This window comes from Elephas maximus, chromosome 1, assembly GCF_024166365.1.
Source record: "Elephas maximus indicus isolate mEleMax1 chromosome 1, mEleMax1 primary haplotype, whole genome shotgun sequence".
NCBI lineage: Eukaryota > Metazoa > Chordata > Mammalia > Proboscidea > Elephantidae > Elephas > Elephas maximus.
The window spans coordinates 214,487,864-214,512,887 of record NC_064819.1 but is presented as its reverse complement, the minus strand read 5'-3'; the positions used below and the strand labels follow the sequence as shown (position 1 = coordinate 214,512,887).

Below are 25,024 nucleotides of genomic sequence, written 5' to 3'. Positions count from 1 at the left end.
CTATAATGAAACAAAATTCTTTTATGAAAAAATTACTGAGAAGTATATAAAAATAAAACAAACCCTCATGGGACCTTCACTCAGAGTTTTAAAAAATGCTAACATTTTGTCATATTTACTTCAACAATTTCAGTTCCTCAGTTGCTCTAGCCACATTTCAGGGGCTCAATAGCCACATGTGACTAGTGGCTATTATATTTTATATTATAGAACAGAACATTTCAATCATTGCAGAAATATCTCTTGGAAAGCATTTTTGTAGCTACAGATCCCTTGTTGGTTATGTAAACTGCAGACATTACTAATCTTTTCTTTGTGTTTTTTTGTCTTAAGACGTTTTTCTCTACTGTTACAGAAATGTGTTCTGAAATTTTTTTTTTTTCCTGTAAGTTTTTATTTTCCCCCACATTTAGTACTTTAATTTAACTGGGACATATATATATCTTGTTTTTGTTGCCAGATCAAAATTAATTGATTTTCTTTTTCCAGTTTGGAAGGGTAATTGCGCCCATACCAGTGATTTGCAGTGCCACAACTCTCATCGTACACATCTTCCTACATATGCTTGGGCTTAAGGCCAGGTTCCTGATTCTAGTGGAATAGACTCTGGTCATTTGTCTTTCTGCACATACTATAGAATTTTAACTACTGTAGCTTTATGTGTAATACATTGTTAAGTTCTAAGAATTTAAAATGTTTTTCATTGTGATTTTTTTCTTTGCATATTAGATTTTTAGAAGTACTTTCTAGTTTCAAATGTGTACATTTTTGTGAGCTATCTTCTTGTTATTGATTTCTAACTTGCACTGTAGTCAGCAAACGAGTTCTATATGATACCGATTCTTTGAAATTTGAGAATTGCTTTATGGCCTCATGGTTAGTTTTTCAACCGCTCCTCATATGACTGAGAAAACATGTATTCACAGACATTTGAGGCAAGGTCCTATATCTGTATGTCCCTTATATCAAGGCTAAGAATTATGGTGTTCAAAGCTTTTTTAGTGTTAATAATTTTTTGGCTTGTTGGATCCATCAGTTTTTAAGATGTGTATCTTAAAAATCTCACAGTACAGTGATGGACTTTCTCCATTTCTTGTAATTCTGTGAAACTTTTACTTCATAAAATTTGAAAGTATATGCAAGTTTGGAATTGCCTTGTGTTCTCTGTAAATTGGAACTTCTGTCATTGTATAGCGATGGCATACGCTTCCTTTTCCAAATACCTTTTGCCTTAAAATCTATTTTATAATACTATTGTCATGCTTTTACCTTGGTTAATATTTGCTTAAAAAATCTCTTTCTTTCAAATTTTCTCCTTATGTTTGAGATTTGTCACTTGTAAATAGGCTATAGCTGATTTGTTTTTTTTCTAATCCACTCTGACAATCTTTGTTCTTTAACTGGAGTTCTCAGTCCAATTAGGTTTAATGCGGTTACTGATATAGTTAGGATTAACATTAACATTTTATTTTTTTATATTTTAACCCTGTCTCCTCTGTGCATGTGTGTGTGTGTTTTTCCTGCTTGCTACTTTTTAGATTGTTTCTTACTCCATTTTTTTACCTCTTGATAAGTGTGAAAATATGTTTTATCTCTTTTAGTAATTTCCTTTAAGTTTTTAATGTCCAAACTTAACAATCTAAGTTGATTAATTATTCTGTTTTTCTTCCAACGAATTCAAGAACCCTAAATTGCTTTGGCTCCAGTTAATCTCCTGGCTTATATGTTGTTGTCACTTGGTGTTTCAGTTCCATCTTAATTTTTTTTCTGCTGTAAAACTTGATATTATTTTTCTTTTTCTGCGGATCCTTTGCATTGTCATTCCTTCTTGCATCTGACGCCTCTGTTTTGCTTTTCTTCCTAAAGTATGTACTCTCGAAGCTTGTTTATTAAGCAACTGTTGATGGTAAGAAAAGGTCTTTATTTTTGTTTTTCTCGAATGATGGTTTTGTAGGGTATACAGTTCCAGACGGACGGTTCTTTTCTCTCAGCTCTTTGGAGGTATCATTCCATTCTACTTTCCAATGTGAGTTTAAATAACTGTTAATTGTTGGTCCTCTGTCTTTTCTTTGCTTTTAAAATCTCTTTTCTCTGGTGTTCTGCAGTGTTGTGACAGGGTGTGTCTAGGTATTGGCATTTCGTTTAGCCTGCTTTAGATTTGTTGTGCTTTCTGTCTCTAAGGTTTTTCATCAATTATTGGAAGTTTTATCCTTTATTGCTTTCAGTGTTTCCTCCCTCCTTCCTTACATTTTTTCTATTCTTTTCCTTCAAGAACTCTGATTAGACTTCCGTTAGACGTTTTCATTCTGTCATTCATATCTTTTAATCTAGCATTCGTATGTTTCACATATTTTTTGTTGATGTTGAATTCTAGGTAGTTTCTTCAGATCGTATCTTTGTCTAATTTGCCTTTTCCCCAAAATTGAGCTATAATTTATGTACAACAAAGACATAAAAATAAAATGTATACCTTCATGAAATTTACATGTGTATGCACCTGTGTAAACACCATCCAGATCGAGATAAAACATTTTCATCCCTGCAAAAGTTTCCTCCTGCCCTTTGCTATCAGTAGAGCTACCTCCCTTCCCCAGGCAACTACTACTCCTGAGTTTTCTCACCGTGGATTATTTTTAAGTGTTCTTTAATGTCATATAAGTGGAACAATTCAGTTTATTATTTGTGTTGGTTTTCTTTTGCTTACATGAGGTAAGTAGTTCTTTTTCCTGTATAGCAAGGATTGACAAACTGTGGACCATTCCAGTTTTCAATGGTATTGTATTGTGTGGATATACCACAATTTATTTATTCTTTCTCTCGTTGATGAACATTTGAATTGTTTTCAGTTTCTGGTTATTATAAATAAATTTCTACAAATGTTCTTTTTTTAAACATTTTTTTGTGCTTTAGGTGAACGTTTACAGAGCAGATTAGTTCCCCATTTAATAATTTATGCACAAATTGTTTCGTGACATTGATTGCTATCTCCACAATGTGTCAGCACTCTCCCCCTTTCCACCCTGGGTTCCTCATTTCCATTTATCTAGTCTTCTTGCCCATTCCTGCCTTTTTAATCTTTGCTTCTGGGCAGGTGTTGCCCATTTGGTCTTTAATGCTTGATTATTCTAAGAAGCACGTTCCTCATGGGTATTGTTTTATACACCTGTCCAGTATTTGGCTGAAAGGTGAACTTCGGGAGTGGCTTCAGCTCTCAGTTAGAAAGGGTGTCTAGGGGTTATAGTCTTGGAGATTTCTTCAGTTTCTGTCAGACCAGTAAGTCTGGTCTTTTTTGTGAATTTGGATTTTGCTCTACATTTTTCTCCCACTTTTCCAGGACCCTCTATAGTGATCCTGGTCAGAGCTCTTGGTGTTGGTAGCCAGGCACCATCTGGTTCTTCTGGACGCAGCCTAGTGGAGGCTGAGTTCATATGATCCATTAGTCCTTTGGATTAATTGCTTCCTTGTGTCTTTGGTTTTCCTCATTCTCCTTTGCTCCAGACTAGATGAGACCAATAATTGAATGTTAAATGGCTGATTGTAAGCTTTTAAGACCCCAGACCTACTCACTGAAGTAGGATGTAGAATATTTTCCTTATGGACTCTGTTATGCCAGTTGACCTACTTGTCCCCTGAGACCATGGTCCCTAGCCCGCAGCCCCAGCAACTTGGTCCCGTGAGGTGTTTGGTTGTGTCTAGGAAGCTTTTATGATTGTGCCCCCTGTGTGCTTTAATATACATATGAATATATATGCTGCACATACAAAAAAATAAAAAACAAACCAGTTGACTTCGAGTTAATTCCGACTCATAGTGACCCTATACTAATATGTATGTAAAAACATCCACAGCCAAACCCATGCGTGTACGTGGATGTACTCCTATACTCCCTCCTACCCCAAGTCAGTGTACATATCTACCTGTGTCTCTGCTTGTAACCTATTGTTTGTTTTTTACTGTTGTTGTAGGATTGTATGTTATAGTATTTACTGTGGTTGTCTTTTTTTTTTTTTTTGCGTTCCTCACAGCGTCGTCTTTTGCCTTGGCCAAGTTGAGCTGACTTCCCCTGTATTGTGTGTATTGCCTTTCCCTTCACCAAAGTTAATACTTGTCTACTGTCTAGTTAGTGATATTTCCTCTACCCTCTTCCTCTCCCTGGTAACCATCAAAAATTATTTCTTTCTGTGTGTAAACCTTTTCTTGATTTTTGCTATAATTGTTCTTGAGACTGCCATTGGTGGGCATATGCTTATGTCTCTTGGATATGAGCTGAATTGGTAATCTTGGGGTAGGTTGGTTGCATTTCCATGAATATTAATAATGTTGAATATTTTGTTTCTTGGCCATTTATATTTATTTTGTGAAGTGTCTTAAAATCTTTTGACTGTTTTTTATTAGGTGGTTTATCTTTTATTAACGATTTTTACTTCCTTTTATTTTCTGGGTGCAGCCCTGTTGGCATAGTGGTTAAGAGCTACGGTTGCGATCCAAAAAGTCAGTAGTTCAAATCCACCAGCAACTCCTTGCAAACCCTATGGGGCAGTTCTGCTCTGTCCTCTAGGGTCGCTATGAGTCAGAATCGACTTGATGGTAATAGGTTTAGTTTGATTTTTTATATTCTGGGTAGAAAACCTTTGTCAGGTACATGTTTGCGAATATTTTCTGCTTGTCTGAAGTTTGCCTGTTTATGCTCTTAAGAGTGCCATTTTGTACACAGAATTAAAAAAAATTATCTCAAGTTATCAATTTTTGGGGGAGTGATCTAGTGCTGTATTTTTAAAAAATTTTTTATTGTGCTTTAAGTGAAAGTTTACAAATCAAGTCAGCCTCTCATATAATAGCTTACATATACCTCACTATATACTCCTAGTTGCTCTCCCCAGAGACCACACGTTCTGCTATCTGCTCTCTATTTTCGAGTTCACGTGGGCAACCTCTGATCCCCTCTGCCCTCTCATCTTCCCTCCAGACAGGAGCTGTCCAGATAAGCTCGTGTGTATACCTGATCCAAGAAGCTTAGTCCTCACCAGCAGCATTTTCTATCCCGTAGTCCAGTCCGATCCCTGTCTGAAGAGTTGGCTTTGGGGATGGTTCCTGTCTTGGGCTAACAGAAGGTCTGGGGACCATGACCCCTTGGATCCTTCCAGTCTCAGTCAGACAATTTAGTCTTTATAGGAGAATTTGAGGACTGCATCCCGCTGCTCTCCTGCTCCCTCAGGGGTTGTCTGTTGTGTTTCCTGTCAGGGTAGTCATCAGTTCTAGCCGGGCACCATCTAGTTCTGGTCTGAGGCTGATGGTAGTCTCTGGTTTATGTAGCCCTTTCTGTCTCCTGGGCTCATAATTACTTGTGTCTTTGGTGTTCTTTATTCTTTGCTCCAGGTGGGTTGAGACCAATTAATGCATCTTAGATGGGCACTTGCTAGCATTTAAGACCCCAGACACCACTCTCCAAAATGGGATCCAGAATGTTTTCTTAATAGATTTTATTATGCTAATTGACTTAGTTGTCCCCTGAAGCCATGGTCCTGAAACCCCCGTCCCTGCTACACTGGCCTTCGAGGCGTTCAGTTTATTCAGGAAACCTCTTTGCTTTTGATTTAGTCCAGTTGCGCTGACCTCTCCTGTATTGTGTGTTGTCTCTCCCTTCACCTAAAATAGTTCTTGTCTGCTAATTAGTGAATACACCTCTCCCTCCCTCTCGTAACCATCAAAGAATACTTTCTTCTCTGTTTAAACTGTTTCTGGAGTTCTTATAATAGTGATCTCATACAATATTTGTCCTTTTGCAACTGACTAATTTCACTCAGCATAATGCTTTCCAGATTCCTCCATGTTACGAAATGTTTCACGGATTCATCATTGTTCTTTATTGATGCATAGTATTCCATTGTGTGAATATACCATAATTTATTCATCCATTCATCCGTTGATGGACACCTTGGTTGCTTCCATCTTTTTGCTATTGTAAACAGTGCTGCAGTGAACATGGGTGTGCACATATCTGTTCATGTGAAGGCTCTTATTTCTCTAGGATATAGTCCAAGGAGTGAGATTGCTGAATCGTATGGTAGTTCTATTTCTAGCTTTTTAAGGAAGTGCCAAATTGATTTTCAAAGTGGTTGTACCATTTTACATTCCCACCAGCAGTGTGTAAGTAAGTGTCCTGGTCTCTCCACATCCTTTCCAACATTTATTATTTTGTGTTTTTTAGATTAATGGCAGCCTTGTGGGAGTGAGATGGAATCTCATTGTAGTTTTGATTTGCATTTCTCTAATGGCAATGATCATAAGCATTTTCTCATGTATCTGTTAGCTACATGAATGTCTTCTTGAGCGAAGTGCGTGTTCATATCCTTTGCCCATTTTTTAATGGAGTTATTTGTCTTTTTGTAGTTAAGCTTTTACAGTGTCATGTAGATTTTAGAAATCAGACACTGATCGGAAATGTCATCGCTAAAAACTTTTTTGCAGTCTGTAGGTAATCTTTTTACTCTTTTGGTGAAGTCTTTGGATGAGCATAGGTGTTTGATTTTTAGGAGCTCCCAGTTATCTAGTTTCTCTTCTAGCGTTTATGCATTGTTAGTAATGTTTTACATACTGTTTATGCCATGTTTTAGGGTTCCTAATGTTGTCTCTATTTTTTCTTCCATAAACTTTATCGTTTTAGATTTTATGTTTAGGTCTTTGACCCATTTTGAGTGATTTTTTGTGCATGGTGTGGGGTATGGGTCTTGTTTCATTTTTTTTGCAGATGGATATCCAATTGTGCCAACACCATTGTTAAACAGACTGTCTTTTCCCCATTTAACTGACTTTGGACCTTTGTCAAATATCAGTGGGTCAGACGTGTATGGATTTATGTCTGGTTTCTCAATTCTGTTCCATTGGTCTGTGTATCTATTGTTGTACCAGTACCAGGCTGCTTTGACTACTGTGGTGATATAATAGATTGTAAAATCAGGTAAAGTAAGGCCTCCCACTTTGTTTTTCTTTTTCAGTGATGCTTTACTTATCCGGGGTCTCTTTCCCTTCCATGTGAAGTTGGTGATTTGTTTCTCCATCTCATTAAAAAATGTGGGAATTTGGATTGGAATCATATTGTATCTGTAGATCACTTTTGGTAAAATAGACATTTTTACAATGTTAAGTCTTCCTATCCATGAGCAAGGTATGTTTTTGCACTAATGTAGGTCTCTTTTGGTTTCTTGCAGTAGTGTCTTGTACTTTTCTATGTATAGGTCTTTTACCTCTCTGGGAAGATTTATTCCTAGGTATTTTATCATCTTGGGGGCTACTGTAAATGGTATGGATTTGGTGATTTCCTCTTCGATGTTCTTTTTGTTGGAGTAGAGGAATCCAACTGATTTTTGTATGTTTATCTTGTATCCTGATACTCTGCTGAACTCTTTTATTAGTTTCAGTAGTTTTCTTGAGGATTCTTTAGGGTTTTCTGTGTTTGAGCTCATGTTGTCTTTTTTTTTTTTTTTTTTGCATTCTTTCCACAGAATTTTCTCTCACCCTCATTTTTGACCATCTTCAAGGTTTTGAAGACATTTACCTCTGGTTTCCTTCAGATGCCTATAGCTTTAGTCCTCACAGTTAGATCTGTGATTTATTTCCAGTTGATTTTTGTGTATGGGGTGAGGTACGGGTCAAGATCTAGTTTCTATATTGACATCCAGCAGCTCTACACAATTTATTGAAATTTTTTTTCTTTTCTCATTGAATTGCAGTGGTATCTGAATGATTGTATGTATATGTTTGGGTCTATTTCTGGACTCTGTTGTGTTCCACCGGTCTATTTGTTGATTCTTGCATCATTTCACACTTTTTAAATTACTGTATAAGTCTTCACATATGGTGGTGTAAACTTTCTAGTTTTATTCTTCTTAAAGATTGCTTTGGCTATTTAAGTGCTTTGCATTTTCGTATAGGCTTTAGAATCAGCTTGTCAACTTCAGTTTTAAAAGTCTGTCAGATTTTTGATTGAGAGTCATTGACTCTGCAGATAAGTTTTGGATTAATAGACCTCTTAGCAATATTGAATCTTCCAGTTTATGAACGTGGTATATCTCTCCATTGAATAAGTTCTTCATTTACTTTCAACATTGTTTTGTAATTTTCATTGTACAGGATTTACACAAAATTTGTTAAATTCGTTTCTAGGTGTTAAATTTTTTTTGATGCTACTGTAATTTTTTTTCCAGTTTTACTTTCCAACTGTCTTTATAGTTTATAGAAATAAAATTGGTTTTTGTGTACTGAGCTTGTGTTTTGTGATTGTCTTAGTTTCCTAACACTGAAAGGTTTCCTAACACCAAAAGTATACCTTAAAGAACAGGTATTTATCCTATTCCACAGGAATAAGAGTTAGTATTCTAACACATATTTTGGGGAGACACAATTCAGTCCATAACAGTGATCTTGCTAAGTGTGCTTATTGCATTTTTTTTTTTTTTTTTTAGATTTTCTAAATGTACAATCATGTCATTTGCAAGCGAAAATTCACTTAAATCTTCCTTTCCAATTTCTGTGCTTTTTTTTTTTTTCTTGCCTTATTGTACTGGCTAGACCTCCAGAACAATATTGAATAAAAAGTAGTAAGACTAGATATCCTTGCTTTGTTCTTGATCTTGAGAGAATAGTTCGGTACCTCACTATTAAGGATGATATTTACTGCACATTTTTTTGTAGATGCTCTTTACCAGATTGAGGCAGTTTTTTCTATTCCTAGTTTACTGATACTTGCTTTCATGACATTTTATTCTGGAATAATCTTAGATTTACAGAAGAGTTGCAGAGATAATACAGAGCATTCCTAATACCATTCATCCAGCTTCTCTAGTATTAACACCTTACATAACCATGGTATATTTACCAAAATTAAGAAATTAATATTGGCACAATACTATAAACTACAGACTTTATTCAGATTTCCCAGTTATTCATTAATGTTCTTCTGTTCCAGGGTACATATATACCACATTGCATTTAGTTGTCATGTGTCCCTAGTCTGCTCCAAACTGTGAGTTTCTCAGTCTTTCCTTGTTTTTCACGACCTTAACACTTTTGAAGAGTACTGGTCATGTGTTTTGTAGACCATCTCTCAGTTTGGGTTGTTGATGATTTGATACAGTTAGACTAAGTATATGTATTTGGGGAAAGAATATCACAGGGGTATTGTGTCCTTCTCATTGCATCGTATTAGGCACACAGGATATCAACATCAGCTGATCATATTAACCTTGATCACAGAGTTAAGATGATGTCTGCTAAGTTTCTCCCTTATAGTGTTACTATTACTTTCTATACTCTGGGAGCCTTGGTGGTGTAGTGGTTAAAAGCTGGCTATTAACCAAAAGGTCGCCAGTTCAACTCCACCAGCAGCTCCTTGGAAACCCTATGGGGCAGTTCTCCTCTGTCCTGTAGGGTCACTGTGAGTTGAAACTGACTCAGCAGCACCTAACAACAACAGCAATGTACTCTACTTGTTAGAAACAAGTCCGCACTCAAGGGAAGGGGAAGTAAGATCATCAGATAATTTTGGACATACATTAAAATCACCACAGTAATTAATATTTTGAAGGTAGTATTATGAAGCTATACAAATATCCTATTTCTCCTTAAAGTTTGCCCACTAATTTTAGTACTTATCAGTGGGTCTTATCTAAATCAACCGTTACTGTGGTATTGTAATAGTAATTTTCTATTGCCTTCATTTTTTGTACATCTATTAACTGGAATTCTTTTTTAAGCAAGATTTGTCTGTTTTCCCTCATTTATTTATATCAGTATGTTTTCGTGAATATTTATTTTAGTCTTTGGCTTATAATCTAATACTATTTTTACGTTGCTTAAATTGTTCCAGCTGTAGCATTGGGAACTTTTTCAGGTTGGTCCTTTTAAAATGCCCCCATTAAAAAAAAAAAAAAAAAATTCCTTACGGCCTGTTTCCACAAGACGCTTCAAGCTGATTTCATATTTCCCCTGCCCCAACCGTAGAACCAGCCATTTCTTTGAGAAGTACTGGTTCTTTTCAATGAAGAATGGTATTTAGAAACCAATATCTGCGTGCTAGGTGTCCTTGTTATAATTGGATTGCCACTGCTTCTAGTCCCTCTCAGTGGGCAAAGCTAGAAAATAATAGGTATGTATACTTGATGGTGATTTTTATCAAATGCTTTTTTTGTATGTATTGAAATTATCACATGGGATTTCATAGTCTAGTAATTGGTGAACTATAAATATTTGACATTTTAAAGGATGTTTATGTAGTAGTTCTAGGTGCTTCGTTTTGAGGGGGTTTTCAGAATATCTAGCTCTCCATATTGCCTGAACAAATCTTAAGATAGCTCTGTCATACGTTCTGATACGTCTTCAGGACAAATTTTTTTTTTTTCTTTCTCCTGAATTGTGTTGTTTATGTTTGGACCTTTCCCATTCCTTGTGAATTTTATGAAGTTTCGTGAAGATTCTTGTTGGGATTATGGTAGAAATGGCTTTGAATTTATAAATTAGTATGGAAAGAATGGACATATTTAAAATAGCCAGTCATTCTCTTCACCTGGTATGTGGCTTTTTGGTCCTTCAATGGTATTTTATAAAGAAAGACTTGTACACATTTTGCTAAATTTATTCCCAGGTCCTGGTGATTTTTCTTGCTGCTACAAATAGTTTGTTTCCCATTATATTTCCTAATTGGATAGTTACTACTTTGCAAATAATTTTAGATTTCTACTTATGAAGGCATAATTTGCAAGAAATGGCAGGTTTTCCTTTCTCATCTTCATACCTCTTACTCTTTTGTGTTTGTGTTATTTCACTGGCTAGGACCCCAAGTGTAGTGAAAAATGTTGGTAATGCCAGTGGGTGTTATTGTCTTGTTCCTGACTTAAACAGGGATGCTTCTGTGGCACCGCAGCTTAGTATGTCATTTGCTGGATATTTAAAGGTCTCCTCTGCTCCTAGCTCTCTAAGAGTTTTAAATCGTGAAAGGTGTTTAATTTTATGAAGTATATTTTCTCAATCCGTTAGACTCTGAAACCAGACTGCCTGGGTTCAGAATTGTAGTTCTGCCCCTTCTTCACCGTGTACTCTTAGGCAGTTACTTAACCTCTCTGTATCTCAGTTTTTTCATCTGTAAAATGTAGGTGGTGAATGAACCTTACAAGGTTTCAGGGAGGATTAAATGAGTTAATACATAGAGAGGGCTAACAATCGTGCTTAGCCCCTAGGAATACTCATTTGTGCTCCTTTTCTTTATCCTAATGTAGTCGGTTATTTTAATTTTAATTATTTAATAATTATTGAATTATCTTGTTTTCTTAGGTAAACCTTACATACCTATACTTATATAATCTGCATTTAATTTACAGTTTTATTTAAGTTTTTCTTTTTCATGTAATATTTCATAAGTTATGAAGTGTCTGTTCTTTTGCTACAGCAAAGGGCATAATGGATGAGAGATTATACTAAAAAAGTATTACACAAGAGCTTAGCAACTGATGTGGCAATATTCCCAATTTTCTGAGGTGATTTATGTGTGAATCTTTTGGGTAGATATAGAGATATAGATCTCTCTTGCATGAGCAAATTAGAGACTTGGCATATATTGTGAAAAATAGCCACTTAACTGGAAGAATGATTTTAGCTTTTCTACATGTTTTACCCTGAATGTTTTAGTATTAAGTTTTATATGTGGAGATTTTAATATGTGGAATATTTGAAAAGATTTCATTCACCAGCAGTAAAGTGTGCTAGTTTGGGATACTTCGCTTGAGCTTTTGCACCAGTCAGGATCATTTTGAACATTGAAGGCAAGACTACTTGTATCATTCAGGGAAATTGAATGTCTGTTCATTTTTTTTTTTTTTTTAAACGGATAAACTTAAATGTTCTACTGTCTTCCCTAAGTATCCCTGGTAACACAATGGTTAAACACTCGGCTGCTAACCAAAAAGTCGGTGGTTCAAACTCACCAGCCAGCCCGTGAGAGAAAAGACCTGGAGATCTGCTCCCATAAAGATTTCAGCCTAGGAAACCCCACAGGGCAGCTCTACTCTGTCTTGTAGGGATGCTGAGTCGAAGTCGACTCAGCAGCACAAAACAACGTCTTATCTGTTTCTTTCACTCTTTTTGGTACCTTGATTTAGGCCCTTATTCTGTGCTCATTCTCTTTGTGTTGAGGTTTTCCTTCCTTTCCTGTCACATGTAATGACTACTGAGGCCAGTTCCCTCATCAGGATCCTTCAGTGACATCTTCAGGACTTGAGAAAAGAGATCTTTGACTTCTTAGTCTAATGATGGCCCTTCCCTGTCTGGTCTCAGTTTGCTTTTGTTGTTGTAAGCTGCCATCATGTCGGCCCCTGACTCGTGGCAGCCCATGCACCATGAATGAAACGCTGCCTGATCCTGCACTATCCCCATTATCGGTTGCAAACTGAATCATCGTGGCCCATGGGGTTTTAGTGCTTGGTCTTGCGCCATCCCCATGATTGGTTGTGAATTGGGCCATTGTGATCCATAGGATTTTCAGTGGCAGATTTTCAGAAGTAGATTGCCAGGCCTTTCTTCCTAAAAGTTCACTGGCCAGGAGTCAAGCCCTTCTGTGCATCTCTAGCACTGAACTACCACTGCCCCTTCCCTCCCCTCTACCTTAGCTTGCCTTACTGGCCCATATTCTGTTACTTGGCAGAATTAGTCCAGTGGTACAGCTAGTCTTAACCACTCATCAGTCCCTGAAGATTCACTGCACTGTTTTTGTGGTCATTCTTTTATTCGTGCCATTCCCTCTGCCCTAAACCTATTTTATCCAATTTATTTTCAATAAAAAATTTCCAGCCCCTATTTAGAGGATGCCCTATTCAATGATCCTACTAGCTAGATAACCAAACCCAAAACCAAACCCAGTGCCATCGAGTCAATTCTGACTCATAGCGACCCTATAGGACGGAGTAAAACTGCCCCATAGAGTTTCCAAGGAGCGCCTGGTGGATTTGAACTGCTGACCCTTTGGATAGCAGCCGTAGCATTTAACCACTACGCCACCAGGGTTTCCACTAGCTAGATAAAAAAAAGGACCCTATAATTTGTAATCTATAGGTCTCGTTAAATTCTTACCTTTCATCACCAATCTTTATTATCGAAATGCCATTTCCTAGAGTTAAGGTTCAAGTGCCTCGTATGATACTTTGGATATAAGGAGGCATTGCTAAATAACTATGATTATAAGTACTTATTATAGCTGTACAACAATTTTGCAAAGTAGGTATGATAATATCTGTTTAAATTGTGAAGAAACTGAGTATCAAAGAGTTTAAGAAACTTGCCCAACACCATATAGCTAGTAGGTGGCAAAACTGGTTTGTCTGATTCAAAAGCTCTTGCTGTTTCTTCTTTGCCATACTGCTTTGGTACTAAAAATAATAGTCAAAAAAATAAAATCATCCAACAGATGCATTTATGGTAAAACACACCACTGACATTGTGCTTTGCCGTCATTGCCAGCGTGCTACTTGGAGTCCTGTTGAGATGGCCATGGTAGTTGCCGTGGTCTAACTGGTTGGTGTGTTCCTTCTCTGGATTTTCCTCCTTGATACCAGCGGATAAAGTTTGAATATTCTCATTTTGGCTTATTGGTTTTAGGTCAATGAAACCTAATCATGGTTTGCTTGACCTTTGTTTTCTTTTTAAGTAAGAACATTCCCATTTGCCTAATAACATTTGTCTAAGCAACTGATACGGTAAAAATAGTGTGCTTATCTTTTACAAAGAATTTTTTTCCCTTCTACTGAGGTATAAAATACATGCAAAAAAAGTGTATAAAGTGCACTACACCTGTGAAACCACTACCTAGATCAAGAAAGACATTATTACATCCATTAAGAAACAAATGGGCCAGTACTTCCCCAAGAGGTAACACTCTTCTGATTTCCACCACTGTAGATTAGTTTCGTCTATTTTTGAATTTAGATTAAGTATACTCAATCAGACTCTTTTGTGTGTGGCTCCTTCCATTCAGCATAATTTCTTGAGATTCATCCATGTTGGTATATGTATTGATAGTTCTTCCCCCCCCCCCTTGGGTAATATTTCATTGTATCATTGTGCCACATTTTGCTTATCTGTTCTCCTGTTGATAGGTATTTAAGTTTTGACTATTGTGCATAAGGTTTTGACTATTATTAAAATTTCAGTTTTGACTATTAATGAATAAAGCTACTATGAATAAACAGATCTTTTGGTGGATATTTGCAGCATTTCATTTGGGAGCTGTCAAGGTTATCTAGCGCTGCTGTAACAAAAAATATTGGAAGTAGTTGGCATTAAAGAACAGGAATTTATTTCCTCACAGTTTTGGAGGCTAGCAGCCTAAATCAGGGCATCAGCTCCAGGGGAGGCTCTTTCCTTGTCAGCAGCCCTGGACGTCCGTTGACATTCTTGAATGTAGATGTATCTTCCTGTGGCATCTGTCTTACCTGTGTGTGTGTGTGTGTGTTTCTGTGTTTATCACACAGAAGCGATTAGGTTCAGGACCCTCTACTTTGGCATGAACTCATTAATGTAACAACAGAAAACCCCTATTTTCAAATAGGGTGGTATTTACATGTAAAGGGAATAGGACTTCCACATATCTTTTTGGGAGACACAATTCAAACCATAACGCTCCACCCTACAGCTCCTCCAAATCATGTCTTTCCCACGTGGAAAATACACTCACCCTATCGCATCATCCCCCAAAATCTTAACCTATTGCAGTGTCAACTCTGAATCTGAGATCTAATCTTCTGAATTATCTAAATCAGTGGGTGAGACTATGGGTGTGTTCCATCCTGGGGTGAAATTCCTTTCCTTTTGTGGACTTGTGAAACTAGGATACAAATTATCTGGTTCCAAAGTACAATGGTGCAAGAGGTATAAAGTATATATTCCCATTCCAAAAGGGAGAGAAGGTGTCAGGAGTACCAAGCAAGTCCAAAACCCAGTAGAGTAAATCTCATTAGCTCTCAGGGCTTGAAAATAATCCTTTGTTCTCCAGGACCATCTGGGCATCTCATCCCTGCCCTCCGGACTTTTTGAGTGGTAACCCTGCTTTCCAGGCCCACTGGGGTGGCAAACCTTGCTCCCTTGGCTTAGGGCATTCCCGTTTTTTTGGTACACTAGAGCAGTGACCCTACCCCCTCAGCCCTGAGCAGCCCTGTTCTCCCTGCCCACTAGTATGACAGCTTCACCCCCTTCATGTGGGCTGTGGTTCCATTCTTGCTGCCCTACCCTCTGGAACAGAGGTGGTGTCCCCACCTTTTGAAACCTAGGTGGTAGCTCTACCCTGTGAAACCAAGGAACTGGTACTCCTCTCCCCCCGTGCTCTTTCTGATAATCCTGCTGGTCTCTGAACTGTTCCCAAGATTGTGTTTTCCTTTTCCTGGCACCAAGTACTGCCATTGGCCCATTTCCTGCCTATAGAATCCCAGTAGGCAGACAGCTTTTTTTCATTTCTTCCTGTCTCTGTCTATTTCCGTCTAAGCTGACAGGGTTTCTGCTGAGGTCGTTGAACAGATTCATTGGTCACGAGCCTCATCTTTTTAGCAGATGGTTGTGTAGCCATCCCCCAAGGCATGCTGTCTTAGTTTTTACGATAGAATTTTCCAAATCTTGAAGCTGTGCTTTTTTTTTTTTTTAATACAGTTCGTTTCTCAATCTCTCTCTTTTCTCCTGCCTTTTACTATAAGCAACAAGGAGAAACCACACCACCCCTTTAAGATCTTGCTTAAATACCTCCTTAGCCAAATATCCAGGTTCATCATTTACAAGTTCTACCTTCCACAAAACATTTGAACATAATTCATACAAGTTCTTTGCTATGTTATAGCAAGGATGGACTTTTTCCAGTGTCCAATAATATATTCATTATTTCTTTTTAGAGCCTTACCAGAAACACATCTAAGCAATTCTAGCAGCATTCTGTTCATGGTGGCAGATTTCTATATGGGATCCCTTATTTCTTCCTGACCCCTCATCAGACCTGACCTTGATGTTCATAGTTTTGCCAACACTCTCTTCAAGGCAAGCTAGGCTGTTAATACTAAGCACATCACATTATCTCCAGCCTCTACCTATTACCCAGTTTCAAAACCACTTTCACATTTTGGGTATTTGTTAAAGCAGCTCTCTCATTCTCTGATACTAAATTCTGTCTACTGCTGCCATAACAAAAAATACCACAAATGGGTGGCTTTAAAGAACTGGAATTTATTGTCTCACAGTTTTAGAGGCTAGAAGTCCAACTCAGAGCATTGGCTCTGTGGGAGGGTATGTCCTTGTCGCTAGCCCTAGTTATTCTTTGGCATTCCTTGGCTGCCTGTAGATGTATTTTCACATGGCATCTGTCTTCCCCTGTATGTGTCTGTGTCTAGTCTTGTCTTTCTCTAACACACCATTCAGAAGTGATTAGGTTTAGGACTCATCTTACTCTGATACAGCCTCATTAACATAACAAAAGAAACCCCCTACTTCCAAACGGGGTCACATTTACAGGTAGAGGGGTTTGGACTTCCGCGTTTCTTTCTGGGGACAAAATTCAATCCATAACCAGAACATACTTAAGAGTAGAATTGTTGGGTCATAGAGTAGGCATATATTTAGTTTTAGTAAATTCTGTCAGTTTACCAGAAGTGAATGAAACAATTTATGCACCCATTAGAATGAGAATTGTAGTTGTTCCGCATTCTCACCAACACTTCGTGTTGCTGTTCTTTTTCATTTTAGGCCTTCTGGTGAGTGTGATATGGTATCTCATTATGGTTTTCATTCGCATTTCCCTGATGATTAGTAATATTATTGAACACCTTTTTATATACTTCTTAGACAATCTGGATATCTTTTTGTACAGTACTTGATCAAGTGTTTTGCACATTTTTATTGGGTTGTCTGCCTTTTTTTTGATTTGTAGGAGTTCTTTATATATTCAGGATAAGAATCCTTTTTTGAATAAAAAAGTATATTGCAAATATCTTCTCAGTTCGTGTGTGACTTTCCTATGTACTCTCTTAATGCGTCTTTTGATGAACAAAAATTCTTAAATAATTAGATCAAATTAATTTTTTATAGCTAGTGATTTTTGTGTCCTGTTCAAGAAATCTTTGCCTATTCCACAGTGATGTGAAAGAAAGATCTTTTTCTTTCACAGTTTGGTTTGTGATCTATGATCTATCTCAGATACTTTTTGTGTATGACATAAAGGTCAAGGTTATTTTTGTCCTCAATCGTACATATTTTATTGCGTTACAGTCAGCATACACAAACAAATCGTAAATGGAAAAGAAAAGGTATTGGTAACTCTGTCAACATTTGACGATGATACAGTTGTATACCTGGAAGGCTCAAGAGAATCAACTAAAAAACTACTACAAAAAATAGAAGAATATTAGAAGACATTTTCAAAATTTATATACATTAATTAATAGATGTCATATATAGTATAAGAAATCTCATTTAAAATAGCAACCAGAACAGATGATATTTCTAGGAGTGTGCACAAGGTGAAATGTGCAAGGCTTATACGAAGCAAACTTTTAAACAATCATGGTTAATTTTTTTTTTTAGTACAGCAATTATATTGCTCTGGAATCATTTTTTGAAAAGATTTTTCTTTCCCACTCAATTGCAGTAGTACCCTTCTTGGAATATCAAGTGTCCATATTTATTATGGGTCTGTTTCTGAACTCTGTTTTGCACCATTGTTCTATTTGTCTCATGGTCGAAGTTGGCTAATCAAGCTTAAGCTATCATGACATTATCCCAGTCAGCAGTCACACGGAAGAAATAAAAGAGTACACTCCTTCAAGAATTATTCCCAGAATTTGCACGTAACGGTTCTGCCTATATCTCATCAGTCAGTAACATGACAACTTTTATCTTCCAGGAAACTGTGGAATGTCTTGTGTGCACACTTAAATTTGAGAGATGTTATCATGAAGGAAGAAGGGAAGAATGAGTATCAGGGAAAACTGACAATCTTTGCCATACCTTCTCTTTGTAAGCACTTCGTAGGTGCTTCCCATATTTTTACTCAAATAACGCATGCCTCTTTTTTGCCAACCACTCCCTCCCCCTCGTAAGACATTTTCGAAAGTACACTATGCTAATTTTTTTTTTCTTTACAGCAGAATGTAAAAACAAAAAAATTGGCATAGGAATGCTTACAAAAATATGGAAAAGAAAAAAAACTGGCATAGCAGCACTTACAAAAATACCTTGTGGAGGGAGGGAGCATTGCTGTAAAAAAAAAAAAATTGGCATAGTGGTACTTAAGAAAATAATTTGCATGGGAGGGAGCAGTTGGCATGTAGAAGGTGCGTGTTATTTGTGTATAAACACGGTAATAACATTTTCATTTAATTAACTCTCAGATAGTTCTCATTGCAGCCTTTTTGGTTGGTAATCGTATATGCAGATATTACAGCTTCGTGATAGAAGACTCTCCCAGATCCACTTAACAAGAAGTGTCCCAAGTAGTAGGTCAGCTGTTTTCAAGTGAGAAATATCCAGACCTAGTTTCTTGCATCAGTACATTAATACATAAAATACTTTAATGATTATTGTGGTATTTTTGCCATTATGTTAAAAAGTAAGGATAGTTACAGCAATTCTCACCAGCATTCCCTTATCTTTCAACTTATTTGAAGCTATGTAATTGCAAGTCTTATGTTATTTGCTGTCCAGAAACATCAAGTAAAAAAGGAGGCTTCCTTGAAGATTTTTTTCTTTTTGGGTTGTACAAATCACCTGCAGAATCCTAGACTATAAGGCAGTAAGTGACACAGTTGCTATCTATGAGGTTAGGATAACTTGTGGGTGAAAGTGACTGGGCTCTTAAGAATTAGCTGTCACCCTGGGCCCCTCAAATGACCTGTTAGAATCAGTTAGCTGTGTATACAAACTCTAGACATAATGCATTTTTAAAAGGACTTCAGAAGCATTAAAAATGTTAAGAGTCTATTTATTTTGGGTCTGTTTTATTATAGGAGATGTTTTTTAAAATGTTGTTAGGTGCCATCGAGTTGGTTCTGACTCATAGCGACCCTGTGCACAATAGAACAAAACACTGTCAGGTCCTGTGCCATCCTTACAATTGTTGCTATGCTTGAGCGCATTGTTGCAGCCACTGTATCAGTCCACCTCGTTGAGGGTCTTCCTCTTTTCCGCTGACCCTGTACTTTACCAAGCATGTTGTCCTTCTCCAGGGACTGATCCCTCCTGACAATGTGTCCAAAATATGTAAGACGCAGTCTCGCCATCCTTGTTTCTGAGGAGCGTTCTGGTTGTACTTCTTCCAGGACAGATTTGTTCGTTCTTTTGGCAGTCCATGGTATATTTAGTATTCTCTGCCAACACCACAATTTAAAGGCATTGGTTCTTCCGTCTTCCTTATTCATTGTCCAACTTTCACATGCATATGATGCGATTGAAAATACCATGGCTTGGGACAGGCGCACCTTAGTCTTCAAGGTGGCATCTTTGCTTTTCAGCACTTTAAAGAGGTCCTTAGCAGCACATTTGCCCAATGCAGTGCGTCTTTTCACTTCTTGACTTTAAAATGGGGGGTTATTTTTTAAAAAACATTTTTTTGTTGAGAATATACACAGAAAACACACCAATTCAACAATTTCTATATGTACAATCCAGTGACATTGTTTGCATTCTTCAAGTTGTACAAGCATTCTCACCCTTCTTGTCTGAATTGGTCCTCCCTCATTAATATAAACTCGCTGTCCCCTAAGTGTCCTATCTGATCTTTCAAGTTGCTGTTGTAAATTTGATCCTATATAGATAGTTCTTAAAAGACCACACTATTCAAGGCAGACAAGTCTTTATTAGTTAAACTGAACTAAATTATAATTGTATACTGTTCAATGTATTATTTGCACTCACTTTGATAAGCATTTAATGATAATTTTACCCTTGGAGATAACATAGAAATTTGTGGTGGTTATTTCATTTTTTTTTTAATGGCATTGTTGCTCATAACAATAATTTATTTGATTCTGAATCTTTGGTTAGGAATTCAGCCCTCTAGTATTGCATCGTTCCTAAGGAAAGTTTGTGGAAGCTTTTCTAGAAACACATGCGTCAGTGAAATGTTGGGACTGGATATAAGCTAATGTAGTTCGTGGTGTTGTCTCTTATTCCCTGTCATATCTTTTATAAGGATAATATTATTAGTACTTACAATGTTTTCAGTTTAGCTTCTGCTGGAGACAGTGAGCACTTCGGTGAAGTAGAGTGTTGTTGTTAGGTGCCCTGGAGTCGGTTCTGACTGATAGCCACCCTATGTACAACAGAATGAAACCCTGCCCGGTCCTGTACCATCCTCACAATCGTTGTTATGCTTGAGCCCATTGTTGCAGTCGCTGTGTCAGTCCATCTTGTTGAGATTTTCCTCTTTTACGCTCACCCGCTACCTTACCAAGCATGATGTCCTTCTCCAGGGACTGGTCCCTCCTGATAACATGTCCAGAGTATGTGAGATGAAGTCTCGCCATCCTTGGTTCTAAGGAGATTGTGAGCGCTTGGGTAGAGTAATTAGGTTAAATCTGCACTTCTGTGAAGCGTAAGGTCACTGTCATGCTTTAATGGTAATTCCTTGTCACACTTAAAAGGATGTTTAAAATTGCAGCCTATAAAATTACGTTTAAACAGTTGGTGAAAAATGTTCATATTCTTCAGAGGACATGATGTAGAACACGTGGACATGTCATTCACTGTGAATTTAACATCCGTTAATGTTTTAAAATCTGTAATGTATAGGAACATTGATGTTTCTGACACTTCTCAGGGTTGGGGACTATTAAAGTAACACAGATTCATAGTCTTTGGAATACCATGGATCAAAAATTTCACTTAAAAGAACCAAACCAAACCCGTTGCCATCGAGTAGATTCTGATTCATAGTGACCCTATAGGACAGAGTACTACTGTCCCGTAGGGTTTCCAAGGAGCTGCTGGTAGATTTGAACTGCCAACCTTTCTGGTTAGCCATAGCTCTTAACCAATGTACCACCAGGGCCCCAAATTTCACTTAGTGTACTTTAATTAGGGATTTTGTTTTATTTTTTGTAATGACTTGCCTATTTTCTGGCAATCTCAGTTCTTTCCCACAATGTTGGGAGTATACCATATTTTTACCCAAATAATGCACACTTTCTAAGTTCGTTTGCCAACTGCACCCTCCTCCTCAAGGTATTTTTGTAAGTGCGAAGTGCTAATTTTTTTTACAGCAACATGTAAAAAAAAATTGGCATGGCAGCACTTATGAAAATACCTCACAGTGGGGGAGGGCATGGTTGGCAAACAAATGTAGAAGGCGCATGTAACTTGTGTAAAAATATGGTGGATGATGGAAAATACTCTGGTTTTAAAGCCTAAACTTGTTACTCAGTAATTCAGATTTTTAAAAACTGGGGTAGATGTCATCTCTCTGTCTCCCTGTTAATGTGTGTGTGTGTCTGTGTTAGGATAACTAAAACCAGAAAGGAATATTAAATTTTTTCTATTAGGTTAACAACTCAAAATAATCTTGAAATTACCAAATATTACTGAATTTCCCAGCCCCTTGTTATGCTGACTTGGATAACAGGAGGAGAGAAGAAGAAACGGCTGGTGCGTGAGAAGAGGATTGGTCAGAAATTGTGTATATTGAAGACCATGTTTACTTCATGAATCTTCTTTTAGAGGGCCTTAGCTGTTTAGAAACTGGCATTCCTATTCCTGTCATTGTTTTGAGTGAGTGGAGGGGTATAGTCTTTTCCATCTGGGTGTTTGGTCTCGAGTTACCTGTATATGTTATACATGTTATTTTTAAGGGAAATATCAGACTTCATTGGGCAAGTAGGATGCAAGGCTACATAAAGTGTTTTTTTTTTGTGTGGGGGATGGGGAGCGAGGGCTCAGGAAGAGCTAATGTAGAGCTAATTAAAGTAAGAGTGGCATCTGACCTCCCTCTTTGATTCATAACAGTTCCTCCTGAACTGTTGCTTCCTGATCCCCATTTGGAAAGAGGAAAAATTAAATGAAGTCAGTGGAAAGGAGATAATAAATCTGTCAGAAGCAGGTGGCTGCAGTAAAAACACAAATACAGACAGTGCACAGTGGCAATTGTGAGGTGCCCTAGAACTAGTTAGAAGATCAATCTTATAACGGGAGAAATTCAGTATAAGCAGAAAGCTCAAAGAATAGTCTCTCTTTAGGTAAAAAAGACGACCAGGATTTGACAACTACGGCTTGATAATTGTTATTTCCATAATTAAAGAAAGAATGCATCAACTGAGAGGGTTTTATCAGTAAGGAACTTGGTGTCATTTTTAATATGTCCAGGGGAGAAAGCAATCTGATGAGCAGAGAAGACTGTTCAGTCCCCAGTAGTGTTACTGCTGTGCGGGGGGTGTGGTGGAGATGGACATTCCAGGCTATCAATCAACAAGTGATAGAACTGCCCGTTAAGATCGTTTAACTAACTTACCTTGTTTGGATTCTACTCTAAGAAACTTTGTGTATCAGTCAGAAGATGCTAAATTATGCTGTAGTAACAGACAATCCCAAAAGTGCCAGTGGTTTAACACAATAAAAATTATTCGTTTGTTTTTTGCCCGTGCTACATGTCCAGAGTAGATTGGTGAGATCCCTGTTTTACACAGTTATTCAGAAATCTTCATGTATTGTAGATAGACCACCTGAAACATGAGAGGGGGACAGTGGTTTCCTCAGCACAGGTAGGTAGTACTGGAGGGCTTTATGCTGTTGATTAAATGCTTTGTTCTGGAATACATGTTGTTTCTGCTCACATCTCTGGCTAAAATGAATGATATAGCCCTATCAGAGTAGAGAAATGGACTTATCCCATGTGCCTAGAAGGAGAAAAGGACTGTATATCAGTGGAGCACTGAAAGTCTCAATCACAGTCAGCCCTTTTGGTCACTAAACATTCCATTCATTTTCTTCCCAAACACAGAATATACTAATTCCTCCCCAAGAGTTGTCAGTTAACTTTCCATCCAGTTACTGCGTCCCAATCAGTACCTAGGATTTCTGGGTCATGTGCAATCATTTTTACATTAGACCTTGGTATGATTTCTCTTGATTAGGAGATTTATGAAATGCATGTTATCTGCACACACTTACATACACCCCACTCACCACTGTATACGCCACACACCCGTTGCCATCCATCAATTCCAACTCATAGTGACCCTATAGGACAAGGTAGAACTGCCCCATAGAGTTTCCAAGGAGTGCCTGGTGGATTTGAACCGCCGACCTTTTGGTTAGCAGCTGCAGCTCTTAACCACTATGCCACCAGACTTTCTGACTGTATATACCTTAATAAATAATGAGAATAGTGACAGGCTAACCACAGTAAACTCTCCCATCTGGAAAAGAAAAACATGGAAGACACATAGGAGTCACTGGTTCATAGCAATTTTGAAATCCCTCAAAACAGTTATTGGGACACCCTGGGGTAGGGAAGTGTTTCTCGATTAGGCCCTGATTCTGTCGTTTTCTTTTTCATTTTTCTCAAAGCTCTGGCTCTGCCCTGTGGGAGGGTCTTTCTTTTTTATTATTCTCTTGAGCCACATATGAAGTGGAGGTTAGGGAATATGCCCTGCTTGGGAACTGAGCAATGTTTTCTGCCTACTTTCTGCATGTATAAGATTGGGGGCCAAAAAGCCATTTTAAAACTTCAACTAGTAGACTGGTTCTCTTTGGCAGTACAGTTCCCTCCAAAATTTAGAAGGTTTCTTAGCTATTTGTTTCTAGTCGTTTCTTTTTGCTAGTAAACACACCTATAGTTTTTTGTTTTGTTTTGAGACCTAGTTCTCAGTTCTGACACATGGATTTGCGTTCTCCTGTAGCTCTCTCTGGACCTAAAGAAAGTTATCATGGGACCGTCTGGCTTCTATTTGAAAGCTTTACATTAACCTGGTGTACTCCTTCAGTCATTTTATCTAAGTGAAAAGATTTAAGGGATACCTTATCTATCCTTGCCCTGGGGCAATATAATAATTAAAAAAAGTTTTTCCTGGGCTTATGACTCTCAAAATCTAATTTTTAGTTGTTAGGGTGGGGGTTAAAAAGTAGTTAGTTCTGGTAAGGTTGCGGTCTGAGATGTCTGGAATCACTTCTCTTCACTTCTTGAGAACTGAATACTTCTTTTCTGAGATCGTCTCTTTCTTGAGGCACTTTCCAATGCAGCCAGTAATAACCAGTGCACACTATGAACATTTTGTTTTCTGACCTTTCTTCTAGAACTACAAAGTTGATGAGACAGGCAATCTGCCTGCTGAGGTATCAGAAGCGAATGTTCTACCAGATATTTTGCCACCGTATAAAAATGTATCACCATCATTCCAGCCTTCAGTACCAGTTTTCTCACCATAAACCAAAGCCACACATTAGGCTTTTACTAAAGCAGCATCCTACCTCTGGTACCAATTTCTGTACTACTCATATGGCAACCCCATGTGTACTGGAATAGAACTGTGCTCCATGGGGTTTCCAGTGGCTGATTTTTTAGAAGTAGATCGCCAGGCCTTTATTTGGAGGTGCCTCTGGGTAGACTCAAACCTCCAATCTTTTGGCTAGCAGCTGAGCATGTAACCATTTGTACCACCAAGGGATGCCCCAGGTAGAGCTAGGGAAGAAAAATGTCCTGATTGGTATCTTGACAATTATTGTTCTCATTTTTTTTTTTTAATTAATAAAGGCCTATTAACCAAACCCAGTACTGTCAAGTTGATTGTGACTCACAGCGACCCTATAGAACAGAGTAGAACTGCCCTGTAGGGTTTCCTAGGAGCAGCTGGTGGATTTGAAGTGCTGATCTTTTGGTTAGCAGCTCAACACTTAACCACTGCACCACCAGGGCTCCAATTGTCACATATAAATCAGTTTCTTATGTAATTGCTTACAGCAAATTTGAATCAGTTCTATGTCTTCTGACATCATGGAGGTATTGAGACTATGTCATGACTCT

General features: G+C 37.7%; 1 protein-coding gene across 11 annotated transcripts in view; it reads left to right on the top strand.

The window, feature by feature from the left end:
• Positions 1-25,024, top strand: part of PLAGL1 (PLAG1 like zinc finger 1) — a 146,348-nt gene that overhangs the window by 65,078 nt on the left and 56,246 nt on the right. The window lies entirely within an intron of this gene.